This window comes from Engystomops pustulosus, chromosome 1 (genome assembly GCF_040894005.1).
Source record: "Engystomops pustulosus chromosome 1, aEngPut4.maternal, whole genome shotgun sequence".
Classification (NCBI taxonomy): Eukaryota; Metazoa; Chordata; class Amphibia; order Anura; family Leptodactylidae; genus Engystomops; species Engystomops pustulosus.
In genome coordinates, this window is record NC_092411.1 from 189,166,464 (window position 1) to 189,181,043 (window position 14,580).

The 14,580-nt window shown below is 45.1% G+C and overlaps 24 non-coding genes across 24 annotated transcripts; all 24 read left to right on the forward strand.

The window, feature by feature from the left end:
- The first annotated feature begins 468 nt into the window (after positions 1-468).
- Positions 469-540, forward strand: TRNAA-UGC (transfer RNA alanine (anticodon UGC)). Its single transcript has one exon. It is a non-coding gene; the product is annotated as a tRNA-Ala (tRNA).
- A 279-nt stretch (positions 541-819) lies between these two features.
- On the forward strand, positions 820-891 carry TRNAA-CGC (transfer RNA alanine (anticodon CGC)). Its single transcript has one exon. It is a non-coding gene; the product is annotated as a tRNA-Ala (tRNA).
- A 772-nt stretch (positions 892-1,663) lies between these two features.
- On the forward strand, positions 1,664-1,735 carry TRNAA-UGC (transfer RNA alanine (anticodon UGC)). The gene has a single exon. It is a non-coding gene; the product is annotated as a tRNA-Ala (tRNA).
- A 743-nt stretch (positions 1,736-2,478) lies between these two features.
- Positions 2,479-2,550, forward strand: TRNAA-UGC (transfer RNA alanine (anticodon UGC)). The gene has a single exon. It is a non-coding gene; the product is annotated as a tRNA-Ala (tRNA).
- A 279-nt stretch (positions 2,551-2,829) lies between these two features.
- TRNAA-CGC (transfer RNA alanine (anticodon CGC)) lies at positions 2,830-2,901 on the forward strand. Its single transcript has one exon. It is a non-coding gene; the product is annotated as a tRNA-Ala (tRNA).
- A 772-nt stretch (positions 2,902-3,673) lies between these two features.
- TRNAA-UGC (transfer RNA alanine (anticodon UGC)) lies at positions 3,674-3,745 on the forward strand. The gene has a single exon. It is a non-coding gene; the product is annotated as a tRNA-Ala (tRNA).
- A 279-nt stretch (positions 3,746-4,024) lies between these two features.
- TRNAA-CGC (transfer RNA alanine (anticodon CGC)) lies at positions 4,025-4,096 on the forward strand. Its single transcript has one exon. It is a non-coding gene; the product is annotated as a tRNA-Ala (tRNA).
- Positions 4,097-4,868: 772 nt separating this feature from the next.
- On the forward strand, positions 4,869-4,940 carry TRNAA-UGC (transfer RNA alanine (anticodon UGC)). Its single transcript has one exon. It is a non-coding gene; the product is annotated as a tRNA-Ala (tRNA).
- Positions 4,941-5,219: 279 nt separating this feature from the next.
- TRNAA-CGC (transfer RNA alanine (anticodon CGC)) lies at positions 5,220-5,291 on the forward strand. The gene has a single exon. It is a non-coding gene; the product is annotated as a tRNA-Ala (tRNA).
- A 772-nt stretch (positions 5,292-6,063) lies between these two features.
- On the forward strand, positions 6,064-6,135 carry TRNAA-UGC (transfer RNA alanine (anticodon UGC)). Its single transcript has one exon. It is a non-coding gene; the product is annotated as a tRNA-Ala (tRNA).
- Positions 6,136-6,414: 279 nt separating this feature from the next.
- TRNAA-CGC (transfer RNA alanine (anticodon CGC)) lies at positions 6,415-6,486 on the forward strand. Its single transcript has one exon. It is a non-coding gene; the product is annotated as a tRNA-Ala (tRNA).
- A 772-nt stretch (positions 6,487-7,258) lies between these two features.
- Positions 7,259-7,330, forward strand: TRNAA-UGC (transfer RNA alanine (anticodon UGC)). Its single transcript has one exon. It is a non-coding gene; the product is annotated as a tRNA-Ala (tRNA).
- A 279-nt stretch (positions 7,331-7,609) lies between these two features.
- TRNAA-CGC (transfer RNA alanine (anticodon CGC)) lies at positions 7,610-7,681 on the forward strand. Its single transcript has one exon. It is a non-coding gene; the product is annotated as a tRNA-Ala (tRNA).
- Positions 7,682-8,453: 772 nt separating this feature from the next.
- Positions 8,454-8,525, forward strand: TRNAA-UGC (transfer RNA alanine (anticodon UGC)). Its single transcript has one exon. It is a non-coding gene; the product is annotated as a tRNA-Ala (tRNA).
- Positions 8,526-8,804: 279 nt separating this feature from the next.
- On the forward strand, positions 8,805-8,876 carry TRNAA-CGC (transfer RNA alanine (anticodon CGC)). The gene has a single exon. It is a non-coding gene; the product is annotated as a tRNA-Ala (tRNA).
- Positions 8,877-9,648: 772 nt separating this feature from the next.
- Positions 9,649-9,720, forward strand: TRNAA-UGC (transfer RNA alanine (anticodon UGC)). Its single transcript has one exon. It is a non-coding gene; the product is annotated as a tRNA-Ala (tRNA).
- A 279-nt stretch (positions 9,721-9,999) lies between these two features.
- On the forward strand, positions 10,000-10,071 carry TRNAA-CGC (transfer RNA alanine (anticodon CGC)). Its single transcript has one exon. It is a non-coding gene; the product is annotated as a tRNA-Ala (tRNA).
- A 772-nt stretch (positions 10,072-10,843) lies between these two features.
- Positions 10,844-10,915, forward strand: TRNAA-UGC (transfer RNA alanine (anticodon UGC)). The gene has a single exon. It is a non-coding gene; the product is annotated as a tRNA-Ala (tRNA).
- Positions 10,916-11,194: 279 nt separating this feature from the next.
- On the forward strand, positions 11,195-11,266 carry TRNAA-CGC (transfer RNA alanine (anticodon CGC)). The gene has a single exon. It is a non-coding gene; the product is annotated as a tRNA-Ala (tRNA).
- Positions 11,267-12,038: 772 nt separating this feature from the next.
- On the forward strand, positions 12,039-12,110 carry TRNAA-UGC (transfer RNA alanine (anticodon UGC)). Its single transcript has one exon. It is a non-coding gene; the product is annotated as a tRNA-Ala (tRNA).
- A 279-nt stretch (positions 12,111-12,389) lies between these two features.
- Positions 12,390-12,461, forward strand: TRNAA-CGC (transfer RNA alanine (anticodon CGC)). The gene has a single exon. It is a non-coding gene; the product is annotated as a tRNA-Ala (tRNA).
- A 772-nt stretch (positions 12,462-13,233) lies between these two features.
- TRNAA-UGC (transfer RNA alanine (anticodon UGC)) lies at positions 13,234-13,305 on the forward strand. The gene has a single exon. It is a non-coding gene; the product is annotated as a tRNA-Ala (tRNA).
- A 279-nt stretch (positions 13,306-13,584) lies between these two features.
- On the forward strand, positions 13,585-13,656 carry TRNAA-UGC (transfer RNA alanine (anticodon UGC)). Its single transcript has one exon. It is a non-coding gene; the product is annotated as a tRNA-Ala (tRNA).
- A 772-nt stretch (positions 13,657-14,428) lies between these two features.
- TRNAA-UGC (transfer RNA alanine (anticodon UGC)) lies at positions 14,429-14,500 on the forward strand. The gene has a single exon. It is a non-coding gene; the product is annotated as a tRNA-Ala (tRNA).
- The last annotated feature ends 80 nt before the right edge of the window (positions 14,501-14,580 follow it).

The following is a 14,580-nucleotide window of genomic DNA, read 5'->3' on the forward strand; positions in this document are numbered from 1 at the left end:
ATCATCATAGCGCTAACAATTTGGTGTAGCACCTGAAGCTGATGAAAGAAACGAGCAGGCGCCTCTTGAATAGAGATGTTTTAACAAAAAACAAGATGGCCGATATTGTTTATGGGAGTAGCAAGAGCATTCACTCCTTTTTCTCGGTAAGCATCTTTGCGGGACAGTCATTTCTCTGCTGTCTCGTGCCATCTGTGCTCATTTTTCCAAGCACTATTTCCACTTTTGGCTTTTACACTCCTGCCCATACTGCTTTTCTTCTGAAGTTGTTCCGTGAAATCTATGCCTCTAAGAAGGCGTTTAAGCAACGTTGGAGCTGTTGAAAACTTCCTGCTTTTAATCACTGGCAACTTGTGCAGTTCCCCGAAAATGCGTTGTTATTGCACACTGCCTTGTCGCTACATACTGTTTCCACAGTATTGGGCAATGAACCTCCTGAGAGACAGAGGCAGGGGCAGCGTCAGGCCAGGGGATGTAGCTCAGTGGTAGAGCGCACGCTTTGCATGTGTGAGGCCCCGGGTTCAATCCCCGGCATCTCCATTCACATCTTTTGGATACCTGAAGAAAACCATTCTGTTTCCCATCGGCCTAACACTTCAATGTGTTTCCACCGACCGTCAATATAATCCATTCCTCAAGTCAAAAGAACAGCAAATCTTGTTTGATATGTAAAGCACAATGAGCTTCAATCCATCACCGCCTTCTCTGCCCCTGGTTAAAAAGCCCCAAAATTCACAAACTACTTATCTGCTTAATGCGCACACCTTCTGGGTCGCTTTTCAAAAATGTTTCTGGCCCCCAGCAAACAGTATCTTGTGTGGGGATGTAGCTCAGTGGTAGAGCGCACGCTTCGCATGTTTGAGGCCCCGGGTTCAATCCCCGGCATCTCCATTGGTGTATTTTGTGCACCTAGTTTAAATCACTTGCTGTCCCTCACCGTGTAGAAATTTACGCAGATCTTCCGTTAAAAGGCTTCCATTTAAAACACAATGGCCTTTGGAATTGCTGCTCACTTGACAAGTGCACTGTTGGCTTATGGCAGGTACGGGCGTCAAGCAAGAGCATCTGTATGTCTTTTCACGCAGTAGCTTCTACCATAGCCAACACTTTCAAACGTACAACCGTTTCATTTATTTCTTTTTTTGGAGAAATCTTATTGTCGCATTACAGACAGTTTGTAAAGTTTGGATTTTGAATCATCATAGCGCTAACAATTTGGTGTAGCACCTGAAGCTGATGAAAGAAACGAGCAGGCGCCTCTTGAATAGACATGTTTTAACAAAAAACAAGATGGCCGATATTGTTTATGGGAGTAGCAAGAGCATTCACTCCTTTTTCTCGGTAAGCATCTTTGCGGGACAGTCATTTCTCTGCTGTCTCGTGCCATCTGTGCTCATTTTTCCAAGCACTATTTCCACTTTTGGCTTTTACACTCCTGCCCATACTGCTTTTCTTCTGAAGTTGTTCCGTGAAATCTATGCCTCTAAGAAGGCGTTTAAGCAACGTTGGAGCTGTTGAAAACTTCCTGCTTTTAATCACTGGCAACTTGTGCAGTTCCCCGAAAATGCGTTGTTATTGCACACTGCCTTGTCGCTACATACTGTTTCCACAGTATTGGGCAATGAACCTCCTGAGAGACAGAGGCAGGGGCAGCGTCAGGCCAGGGGATGTAGCTCAGTGGTAGAGCGCACGCTTTGCATGTGTGAGGCCCTGGGTTCAATCCCCGGCATCTCCATTCACATCTTTTGGATACCTGAAGAAAACCATTCTGTTTCCCATCGGCCTAACACTTCAATGTGTTTCCACCGACCGTCAATATAATCCATTCCTCAAGTCAAAAGAACAGCAAATCTTGTTTGATATGTAAAGCACAATGAGCTTCAATCCATCACCGCCTTCTCTGCCCCTGGTTAAAAAGCCCCAAAATTCACAAACTACTTATCTGCTTAATGCGCACACCTTCTGGGTCGCTTTTCAAAAATGTTTCTGGCCCCCAGCAAACAGTATCTTGTGTGGGGATGTAGCTCAGTGGTAGAGCGCACGCTTCGCATGTGTGAGGCCCCGGGTTCAATCTCTTGAATAGAGATGTTTTAACAAAAAACAAGATGGCCGATATTGTTTATGGGAGTAGCAAGAGCATTCACTCCTTTTTCTCGGTAAGCATCTTTGCGGGACAGTCATTTCTCTGCTGTCTCGTGCCATCTGTGCTCATTTTTCCAAGCACTATTTCCACTTTTGGCTTTTACACTCCTGCCCATACTGCTTTTCTTCTGAAGTTGTTCCGTGAAATCTATGCCTCTAAGAAGGCGTTTAAGCAACGTTGGAGCTGTTGAAAACTTCCTGCTTTTAATCACTGGCAACTTGTGCAGTTCCCTGAAAATACGTTGTTATTGCACACTGCCTTGTCGCTACATACTGTTTCCACAGTATTGGGCAATGAACCTCCTGAGAGACAGAGGCAGGGGCAGCGTCAGGCCAGGGGATGTAGCTCAGTGGTAGAGCGCACGCTTTGCATGTGTGAGGCCCCGGGTTCAATCCCCGGCATCTCCATTCACATCTTTTGGATACCTGAAGAAAACCATTCTGTTTCCCATCGGCCTAACACTTCAATGTGTTTTTACCGACCGTCAATATAATCCATTCCTCAAGTCAAAAGAACAGCAAATCTTGTTTGATATGTAAAGCACAATGAGCTTCAATCCATCACCGCCTTCTCTGCCCCTGGTTAAAAAGCCCCAAAATTCACAAACTACTTATCTGCTTAATGCGCACACCTTCTGGGTCGCTTTTCAAAAATGTTTCTGGCCCCCAGCACACAGTATCTTGTGTGGGGATGTAGCTCAGTGGTAGAGCGCACGCTTCGCATGTGTGAGGCCCCGGGTTCAATCCCCGGCATCTCCATTGGTGGATTTTGTGCACCTAGTTTAAATCACTTGCTGTCCCTCACCGTGTAGAAATTTACGCAGATCTTCCGTTGAAAGGCTTCCTTTTAAAACACAATGGCCTTTGGAATTGCTGCTCACTTGACAAGTGCACTGTTGGCTTATGGCAGGTACGGGCGTCAAGCAAGAGCATCTGTATGTCTTTTCACGCAGTAGCTTCTACCATAGCCAACACTTTCAAACGTACAACCGTTTCATTTATTTCTTTTTTTGGAGAAATCTTATTGTCGCATTACAGACAGTTTGTAAAGTTTGGATTTTGAATCATCATAGCGCTAACAATTTGGTGTAGCACCTGAAGCTGATGAAAGAAACGAGCAGGCGCCTCTTGAATAGAAATGTTTTAACAAAAAACAAGATGGCCGATATTGTTTATGGGAGTAGCAAGAGCATTCACTCCTTTTTCTCGGTAAGCATCTTTGCGGGACAGTCATTTCTCTGCTGTCTCGTGCCATCTGTGCTCATTTTTCCAAGCACTATTTCCACTTTTGGCTTTTACACTCCTGCCCATACTGCTTTTCTTCTGCAGTTGTTCCGTGAAATCTATGCCTCTAAGAAGGCGTTTAAGCAACATTGGAGCTGTTGAAAACTTCCTGCTTTTAATCACTGGCAACTTGTGCAGTTCCCTGAAAATGCGTTGTTATTGCACACTGCCTTGTCGCTACATACTGTTTCCACAGTATTGGGCAATGAACCTCCTGAGAGACAGAGGCAGGGGCAGCATCAGGCCAGGGGATGTAGCTCAGTGGTAGAGCGCACGCTTTGCATGTGTGAGGCCCCGGGTTCAATCCCCGGCATCTCCATTCACATCTTTTGGATACCTGAAGAAAACCATTCTGTTTCCCATCGGCCCAACACTTCAATGTGTTTCCACCGACCGTCAATATAATCCATTCCTCAAGTCAAAAGAACAGCAAATCTTGTTTGATATGTAAAGCACAATGAGCTTAAATCCATCACCGCCTTCTCTGCCCCTGGTTAAAAAGCCCCAAAATTCACAACCTACTTATCTGCTTAATGCGCACACCTTCTGGGTCGCTTTTCAAAAATGTTTCTGGCCCCCAGCAAACAGTATCTTGTGTGGGGATGTAGCTCAGTGGTAGAGCGCACGCTTCGCATGTGTGAGGCCCCGGGTTCAATCCCCGGCATCTCCATTGGTGGATTTTGTGCACCTAGTTTAAATCACTTGCTGTCCCTCACCGTGTAGAAATTTACGCAGATCTTCCGTTAAAAAGCTTCCTTTTAAAACACAATGGCCTTTGGAATTGCTGCTCACTTGACAAGTGCACTGTTGGCTTATGGCAGGTACGGGCGTCAAGCAAGAGCATCTGTATGTCTTTTCACGCAGTAGCTTCTACCATAGCCAACACTTTCAAACGTACAACCGTTTCATTTATTTCTTTTTTTGAAGAAATCTTATTGTCGCATTACAGACAGTTTGTAAAGTTTGGATTTTGAATCATCATAGCGCTAACAATTTGGTGTAGCACCTGAAGCTGATGAAAGAAACGAGCAGGCGCCTCTTGAATAGAGATGTTTTAACAAAAAACAAGATGGCCGATATTGTTTATGGGAGTAGCAAGAGCATTCACTCCTTTTTCTCGGTAAGCATCTTTGCGGGACAGTCATTTCTCTGCTGTCTCGTGCCATCTGTGCTCATTTTTCCAAGCACTATTTCCACTTTTGGCTTTTACACTCCTGCCCATACTGCTTTTCTTCTGCAGTTGTTCCATGAAATCTATGCCTCTAAGAAGGCGTTTAAGCAACGTTGGAGCTGTTGAAAACTTCCTGCTTTTAATCACTGGCAACTTGTGCAGTTCCCCGAAAATGCGTTGTTATTGCACACTGCCTTGTCGCTACATACTGTTTCCACAGTATTGGGCAATGAACCTCCTGAGAGACAGAGGCAGGGGTAGCATCAGGCCAGGGGATGTAGCTCAGTGGTAGAGCGCACGCTTTGCATTTGTGAGGCCCCGGGTTCAATCCCCGGCATCTCCATTCACATCTTTTGGATACCTGAAGAAAACCATTCTGTTTCCCATCGGCCCAACACTTCAATGTGTTTCCACCGACGGTCAATATAATCCATTCCTCAAGTCAAAAGAACAGCAAATCTTGTTTGATATGTAAAGCACAATGAGCTTCAATCCACCACCGCCTTCTCTGCCCCTGGTTAAAAAGCCCCAAAATTCACAAACTACTTATCTGCTTAATGCGCACACCTTCTGGGTCGCTTTTCAAAAATGTTTCTGGCCCCCAGCAAACAGTATCTTGTGTGGGGATGTAGCTCAGTGCTAGAGCGCACGCTTCGCATGTGTGAGGCCCCGGGTTCAATCCCCGGCATCTCCATTGGTGGATTTTGTGCACCTAGTTTAAATCTCTTGCTGTCCCTCACCGTGTAGAAATTTACGCAGATCTTCCGTTGAAAGGCTTCCTTTTAAAACACAATGGCCTTTGGAATTGCTGCTCACTTGACAAGTGCACTGTTGGCTTATGGCAGGTACGGGCGTCAAGCAAGAGCATCTGTATGTCTTTTCACGCAGTAGCTTCTACCATAGCCAACACTTTCAAACGTACAACTGTTTCATTTATTTCTTTTTTTGGAGAAATCTTATTGTCGCATTACAGACAGTTTGTAAAGTTTGGATATTTAATCATCATAGCGCTAACAATTTGGTGTAGCACCTGAAGCTGATGAAAGAAACGAGCAGGCACCTCTTGAATAGAGACGTTTTAACAAAAAACAAGATGGCCAATATTGTTTATGGGAGTAGCAAGAGCATTCACTCCTTTTTCTCGGTAAGCATCTTTGCGGGACAGTCATTTCTCTGCTGTCTCGTGCCATCTGTGCTCATTTTTCCAAGCACTATTTCCACTTTTGGCTTTTACACTCCTGCCCATACTGCTTTTCTTCTGAAGTTGTTCCGTGAAATCTATGCCTCTAAGAAGGCGTTTAAGCAACGTTGGAGCTGTTGAAAACTTCCTGCTTTTAATCACTGGCAACTTGTGCAGTTCCCTGAAAATGCGTTGTTATTGCACACTGCCTTGTCGCTACATACTGTTTCCACAGTATTGGGCAATGAACCTCCTGAGAGACAGAGGCAGGGGCAGCGTCAGGCCAGGGGATGTAGCTCAGTGGTAGAGCGCACGCTTTGCATGTGTGAGGCCCCGGGTTCAATCCCCGGCATCTCCATTCACATCTTTTGGATACCTGAAGAAAACCATTCTGTTTCCCATCGGCCTAACACTTCAATGTGTTTTTACCGACCGTCAATATAATCCATTCCTCAAGTCAAAAGAACAGCAAATCTTGTTTGATATGTAAAGCACAATGAGCTTCAATCCATCACCGCCTTCTCTGCCCCTGGTTAAAAAGCCCCAAAATTCACAAACTACTTATCTGCTTAATGCGCACACCTTCTGGGTCGCTTTTCAAAAATTTTTCTGGCCCCCAGCACACAGTATCTTGTGTGGGGATGTAGCTCAGTGGTAGAGCGCACGCTTCGCATGTGTGAGGCCCCGGGTTCAATCCCCGGCATCTCCATTGGTGGATTTTGTGCACCTAGTTTAAATCTCTTGCTGTCCCTCACCGTGTAGAAATTTACGCAGATCTTCCGTTGAAAGGCTTCCTTTTAAAACACAATGGCCTTTGGAATTGCTGCTCACTTGACAAGTGCACTGTTGGCTTATGGCAGGTACGGGCGTCAAGCAAGAGCATCTGTATGTCTTTTCACGCAGTAGCTTCTACCATAGCCAACACTTTCAAACGTACAACCGTTTCATTTATTTCTTTTTTTGAAGAAATCTTATTGTCGCATTACAGACAGTTTGTAAAGTTTGGATTTTGAATCATCATAGCGCTAACAATTTGGTGTAGCACCTGAAGCTGATGAAAGAAACGAGCAGGCGCCTCTTGAATAGAGATGTTTTAACAAAAAACAAGATGGCCGATATTGTTTATGGGAGTAGCAAGAGCATTCACTCCTTTTTCTCGGTAAGCATCTTTGCGGGACAGTCATTTCTCTGCTGTCTCGTGCCATCTGTGCTCATTTTTCCAAGCACTATTTCCACTTTTGGCTTTTACACTCCTGCCCATACTGCTTTTCTTCTGCAGTTGTTCCATGAAATCTATGCCTCTAAGAAGGCGTTTAAGCAACGTTGGAGCTGTTGAAAACTTCCTGCTTTTAATCACTGGCAACTTGTGCAGTTCCCCGAAAATGCGTTGTTATTGCACACTGCCTTGTCGCTACATACTGTTTCCACAGTATTGGGCAATGAACCTCCTGAGAGACAGAGGCAGGGGTAGCATCAGGCCAGGGGATGTAGCTCAGTGGTAGAGCGCACGCTTTGCATTTGTGAGGCCCCGGGTTCAATCCCCGGCATCTCCATTCACATCTTTTGGATACCTGAAGAAAACCATTCTGTTTCCCATCGGCCCAACACTTCAATGTGTTTCCACCGACGGTCAATATAATCCATTCCTCAAGTCAAAAGAACAGCAAATCTTGTTTGATATGTAAAGCACAATGAGCTTCAATCCACCACCGCCTTCTCTGCCCCTGGTTAAAAAGCCCCAAAATTCACAAACTACTTATCTGCTTAATGCGCACACCTTCTGGGTCGCTTTTCAAAAATGTTTCTGGCCCCCAGCAAACAGTATCTTGTGTGGGGATGTAGCTCAGTGCTAGAGCGCACGCTTCGCATGTGTGAGGCCCCGGGTTCAATCCCCGGCATCTCCATTGGTGGATTTTGTGCACCTAGTTTAAATCTCTTGCTGTCCCTCACCGTGTAGAAATTTACGCAGATCTTCCGTTGAAAGGCTTCCTTTTAAAACACAATGGCCTTTGGAATTGCTGCTCACTTGACAAGTGCACTGTTGGCTTATGGCAGGTACGGGCGTCAAGCAAGAGCATCTGTATGTCTTTTCACGCAGTAGCTTCTACCATAGCCAACACTTTCAAACGTACAACTGTTTCATTTATTTCTTTTTTTGGAGAAATCTTATTGTCGCATTACAGACAGTTTGTAAAGTTTGGATTTTGAATCATCATAGCGCTAACAATTTGGTGTAGCACCTGAAGCTGATGAAAGAAACGAGCAGGCACCTCTTGAATAGAGACGTTTTAACAAAAAACAAGATGGCCGATATTGTTTATGGGAGTAGCAAGAGCATTCACTCCTTTTTCTCGGTAAGCATCTTTGCGGGACAGTCATTTCTCTGCTGTCTCGTGCCATCTGTGCTCATTTTTCCAAGCACTATTTCCACTTTTGGCTTTTACACTCCTGCCCATACTGCTTTTCTTCTGCAGTTGTTCCGTGAAATCTATGCCTCTAAGAAGGCGTTTAAGCAACATTGGAGCTGTTGAAAACTTCCTGCTTTTAATCACTGGCAACTTGTGCAGTTCCCTGAAAATGCGTTGTTATTGCACACTGCCTTGTCGCTACATACTGTTTCCACAGTATTGGGCAATGAACCTCCTGAGAGACAGAGGCAGGGGCAGCATCAGGCCAGGGGATGTAGCTCAGTGGTAGAGCGCACGCTTTGCATGTGTGAGGCCCCGGGTTCAATCCCCGGCATCTCCATTCACATCTTTTGGATACCTGAAGAAAACCATTCTGTTTCCCATCGGCCCAACACTTCAATGTGTTTCCACCGACCGTCAATATAATCCATTCCTCAAGTCAAAAGAACAGCAAATCTTGTTTGATATGTAAAGCATAATAAGCTTCAATCCATCACCGCCTTCTCTGCCCCTGGTTAAAAAGCCCCAAAATTCACAAACTACTTATCTGCTTAATGCGCACACCTTCTCGGTTGCTTTTCAAAAATGTTTCTGGCCCCCAGCACACAGTATCTTGTGTGGGGATGTAGCTCAGTGGTAGAGCGCACGCTTCGCATGTGTGAGGCCCCGGGTTCAATCCCCGGCATCTCCATTGGTGGATTTTGTGCACCTAGTTTAAATCTCTTGCTGTCCCTCACCGTGAAGAAATTTACGCAGATCTTCCGTTGAAAGGCTTCCTTTTAAAACACAATGGCCTTTGGAATTGCTGCTCACTTGACAAGTGCACTGTTGGCTTATGGCAGGTACGGGCGTCAAGCAAGAGCATCTGTATGTCTTTTCACGCAGTAGCTTCTACCATAGCCAACACTTTCAAACGTACAACTGTTTCATTTATTTCTTTTTTTGGAGAAATCTTATTGTCGCATTACAGACAGTTTGTAAAGTTTGGATTTTTAATCATCATAGCGCTAACAATTTGGTGTAGCACCTGAAGCTGATGAAAGAAACGAGCAGGCACCTCTTGAATAGAGACGTTTTAACAAAAAACAAGATGGCCAATATTGTTTATGGGAGTAGCAAGAGCATTCACTCCTTTTTCTCGGTAAGCATCTTTGCGGGACAGTCATTTCTCTGCTGTCTCGTGCCATCTGTGCTCATTTTTCCAAGCACTATTTCCACTTTTGGCTTTTACACTCCTGCCCATACTGCTTTTCTTCTGAAGTTGTTCCGTGAAATCTATGCCTCTAAGAAGGCGTTTAAGCAACGTTGGAGCTGTTGAAAACTTCCTGCTTTTAATCACTGGCAACTTGTGCAGTTCCCTGAAAATGCGTTGTTATTGCACACTGCCTTGTCGCTACATACTGTTTCCACAGTATTGGGCAATGAACCTCCTGAGAGACAGAGGCAGGGGCAGCGTCAGGCCAGGGGATGTAGCTCAGTGGTAGAGCGCACGCTTTGCATGTGTGAGGCCCCGGGTTCAATCCCCAGCATCTCCATTCACATCTTTTGGATACCTGAAGAAAACCATTCTGTTTCCCATCGGCCTAACACTTCAATGTGTTTCCACCGACCGTCAATATAATCCATTCCTCAAGTCAAAAGAACAGCAAATCTTGTTTGATATGTAAAGCATAATGAGCTTCAATCCATCACCGCCTTCTCTGCCCCTGGTTAAAAAGCCCCAAAATTCACAAACTACTTATCTGCTTAATGCGCACACCTTCTCGGTTGCTTTTCAAAAATGTTTCTGGCCCCCAGCACACAGTATCTTGTGTGGGGATGTAGCTCAGTGGTAGAGCGCACGCTTCGCATGTGTGAGGCCCCGGGTTCAATCCCCGGCATCTCCATTGGTGGATTTTGTGCACCTAGTTTAAATCACTTGCTGTCCCTCACCGTGTAGAAATTTACGCAGATCTTCCGTTGAAAGGCTTCCTTTTAAAACACAATGGCCTTTGGAATTGCTGCTCACTTGACAAGTGCACTGTTGGCTTATGGCAGGTACGGGCGTCAAGCAAGAGCATCTGTATGTCTTTTCACGCAGTAGCTTCTACCATAGCCAACACTTTCAAACGTACAACCGTTTCATTTATTTCTTTTTTTGGAGAAATCTTATTGTCGCATTACAGACAGTTTGTAAAGTTTGGATTTTGAATCATCATAGCGCTAACAATTTGGTGTAGCACCTGAAGCTGATGAAAGAAACGAGCAGGCGCCTCTTGAATAGACATGTTTTAACAAAAAACAAGATGGCCGATATTGTTTATGGGAGTAGCAAGAGCATTCACTCCTTTTTCTCGGTAAGCATCTTTGCGGGACAGTCATTTCTCTGCTGTCTCGTGCCATCTGTGCTCATTTTTCCAAGCACTATTTCCACTTTTGGCTTTTACACTCCTGCCCATACTGCTTTTCTTCTGCAGTTGTTCCGTGAAATCTATGCCTCTAAGAAGGCGTTTAAGCAACATTGGAGCTGTTGAAAACTTCCTGCTTTTAATCACTGGCAACTTGTGCAGTTCCCTGAAAATGCGTTGTTATTGCACACTGCCTTGTCGCTACATACTGTTTCCACAGTATTGGGCAATGAACCTCCTGAGAGACAGAGGCAGGGGCAGCATCAGGCCAGGGGATGTAGCTCAGTGGTAGAGCGCACGCTTTGCATGTGTGAGGCCCCGGGTTCAATCCCCGGCATCTCCATTCACATCTTTTGGATACCTGAAGAAAACCATTCTGTTTCCCATCGGCCCAACACTTCAATGTGTTTCCACCGACCGTCAATATAATCCATTCCTCAAGTCAAAAGAACAGCAAATCTTGTTTGATATGTAAAGCACAATGAGCTTCAATCCATCACCGCCTTCTCTGCCCCTGGTTAAAAAGCCCCAAAATTCACAAACTACTTATCTGCTTAATGCGCACACCTTCTGGGTCGCTTTTCAAAAATGTTTCTGGCCCCCAGCAAACAGTATCTTGTGTGGGGATGTAGCTCAGTGGTAGAGCGCACGCTTCGCATGTGTGAGGCCCCGGGTTCAATCCCCGGCATCTCCATTGGTGGATTTTGTGCACCTAGTTTAAATCACTTGCTGTCCCTCACCGTGTAGAAATTTACGCAGATCTTCCGTTAAAAAGCTTCCTTTTAAAACACAATGGCCTTTGGAATTGCTGCTCACTTGACAAGTGCACTGTTGGCTTATGGCAGGTACGGGCGTCAAGCAAGAGCATCTGTATGTCTTTTCACGCAGTAGCTTCTACCATAGCCAACACTTTCAAACGTACAACCGTTTCATTTATTTCTTTTTTTGAAGAAATCTTATTGTCGCATTACAGACAGTTTGTAAAGTTTGGATTTTGAATCATCATAGCGCTAACAATTTGGTGTAGCACCTGAAGCTGATGAAAGAAACGAGCAGGCGCCTCTTGAATAGAGATGTTTTAACAAAAAACAAGATGGCCGATATTGTTTATGGGAGTAGCAAGAGCATTCACTCCTTTTTCTCGGTAAGCATCTTTGCGGGACAGTCATTTCTCTGCTGTCTCGTGCCATCTGTGCTCATTTTTCCAAGCACTATTTCCACTTTTGGCTTTTACACTCCTGCCCATACTGCTTTTCTTCTGCAGTTGTTCCATGAAATCTATGCCTCTAAGAAGGCGTTTAAGCAACGTTGGAGCTGTTGAAAACTTCCTGCTTTTAATCACTGGCAACTTGTGCAGTTCCCCGAAAATGCGTTGTTATTGCACACTGCCTTGTCGCTACATACTGTTTCCACAGTATTGGGCAATGAACCTCCTGAGAGACAGAGGCAGGGGTAGCATCAGGCCAGGGGATGTAGCTCAGTGGTAGAGCGCACGCTTTGCATTTGTGAGGCCCCGGGTTCAATCCCCGGCATCTCCATTCACATCTTTTGGATACCTGAAGAAAACCATTCTGTTTCCCATCGGCCTAACACTTCAATGTGTTTCCACCGACCGTCAATATAATCCATTCCTCAAGTCAAAAGAACAGCAAATCTTGTTTGATATGTAAAGCATAATGAGCTTCAATCCATCACCGCCTTCTCTGCCCCTGGTTAAAAAGCCCCAAAATTCACAAACTACTTATCTGCTTAATGCGCACACCTTCTCGGTTGCTTTTCAAAAATGTTTCTGGCCCCCAGCACACAGTATCTTGTGTGGGGATGTAGCTCAGTGGTAGAGCGCACGCTTCGCATGTGTGAGGCCCCGGGTTCAATCCCCGGCATCTCCATTGGTGGATTTTGTGCACCTAGTTTAAATCACTTGCTGTCCCTCACCGTGTAGAAATTTACGCAGATCTTCCGTTGAAAGGCTTCCTTTTAAAACACAATGGCCTTTGGAATTGCTGCTCACTTGACAAGTGCACTGTTGGCTTATGGCAGGTACGGGCGTCAAGCAAGAGCATCTGTATGTCTTTTCACGCAGTAGCTTCTACCATAGCCAACACTTTCAAACGTACAACCGTTTCATTTATTTCTTTTTTTGGAGAAATTTTATTGTCGCATTACAGACAGTTTGTAAAGTTTGGATTTTGAATCATCATAGCGCTAACAATTTGGTGTAGCACCTGAAGCTGATGAAAGAAACGAGCAGGCGCCTCTTGAATAGAGATGTTTTAACAAAAAACAAGATGGCCGATATTGTTTATGGGAGTAGCAAGAGCATTCACTCCTTTTTCTCGGTAAGCATCTTTGCGGGACAGTCATTTCTCTGCTGTCTCGTGCCATCTGTGCTCATTTTTCCAAGCACTATTTCCACTTTTGGCTTTTACACTCCTGCCCATACTGCTTTTCTTCTGAAGTTGTTCCGTGAAATCTATGCCTCTAAGAAGGCGTTTAAGCAACGTTGGAGCTGTTGAAAACTTCCTGCTTTTAATCACTGGCAACTTGTGCAGTTCCCCGAAAATGCGTTGTTATTGCACACTGCCTTGTCGCTACATACTGTTTCCACAGTATTGGGCAATGAACCTCCTGAGAGACAGAGGCAGGGGCAGCATCAGGCCAGGGGATGTAGCTCAGTGGTAGAGCGCACGCTTTGCATGTGTGAGGCCCCGGGTTCAATCCCCGGCATCCCCATTCACATCTTTTGGATACCTGAAGAAAACCATTCTGTTTCCCATCGGCCTAACACTTCAATGTGTTTCCACCGACCGTCAATATAATCCATTCCTCAAGTCAAAAGAACAGCAAATCTTGTTTGATATGTAAAGCACAATGAGCTTCAATCCATCACCACCTTCTCTGCCCCTGGTTAAAAAGCCCCAAAATTCACAAACTACTTATCTGCTTAATGCGCACACCTTCTGGGTCGCTTTTCAAAAATGTTTCTGGCCCCCAGCAAACAGTATCTTGTGTGGGGATGTAGCTCAGTGGTAGAGCGCATGCTTTGCATGTGTGAGGCCCTGGGTTCAATCCCCGGCATCTCCATTGGTGGATTTTGTGCACCTAGTTTAAATCACTTGCTGTCCCTCACCGTGTAGAAATTTACGCAGATCTTCCGTTAAAAGGCTTCCTTTTAAAACACAATGGCCTTTGGAATTGCTGCTCACTTGACAAGTGCACTGTTGGCTTATGGCAGGTACGGGCGTCAAGCAAGAGCATCTGTATGTCTTTTCACGCAGTAGCTTCTACCATAGCCAACACTTTCAAACGTACAACCGTTTCATTTATTTCTTTTTTTGGAGAAATCTTATTGTCGCATTACAGACAGTTTGTAAAGTTTGGATTTTGAATCATCATAGCGCTAACAATTTGGTGTAGCACCTGAAGCTGATGAAAGAAACGAGCAGGCGCCTCTTGAATAGACATGTTTTAACAAAAAACAAGATGGCCGATATTGTTTATGGGAGTAGCAAGAGCATTCACTCCTTTTTCTCGGTAAGCATCTTTGCGGGACAGTCATTTCTCTGCTGTCTCGTGCCATCTGTGCTCATTTTTCCAAGCACTATTTCCACTTTTGGCTTTTACACTCCTGCCCATACTGCTTTTCTTCTGCAGTTGTTCCATGAAATCTATGCCTCTAAGAAGGCGTTTAAGTAACGTTGGAGCTGTTGAAAACTTCCTGCTTTTAATCACTGGCAACTTGTGCAGTTCCCCGAAAATGCGTTGTTATTGCACACTGCCTTGTCGCTACATACTGTTTCCACAGTATTGGGCAATGAACCTCCTGAGAGACAGAGGCAGGGGCAGCGTCAGGCCAGGGGATGTAGCTCAGTGGTAGAGCGCACGCTTTGCATGTGTGAGGCCCCGGGTTCAATCCCCGGCATCTCCATTCACATCTTTTGGATACCTGAAGAAAACCATTCTGTTTCCCATCGGCCCAACACTTCAATGTGTTTCCACCGACCGTCA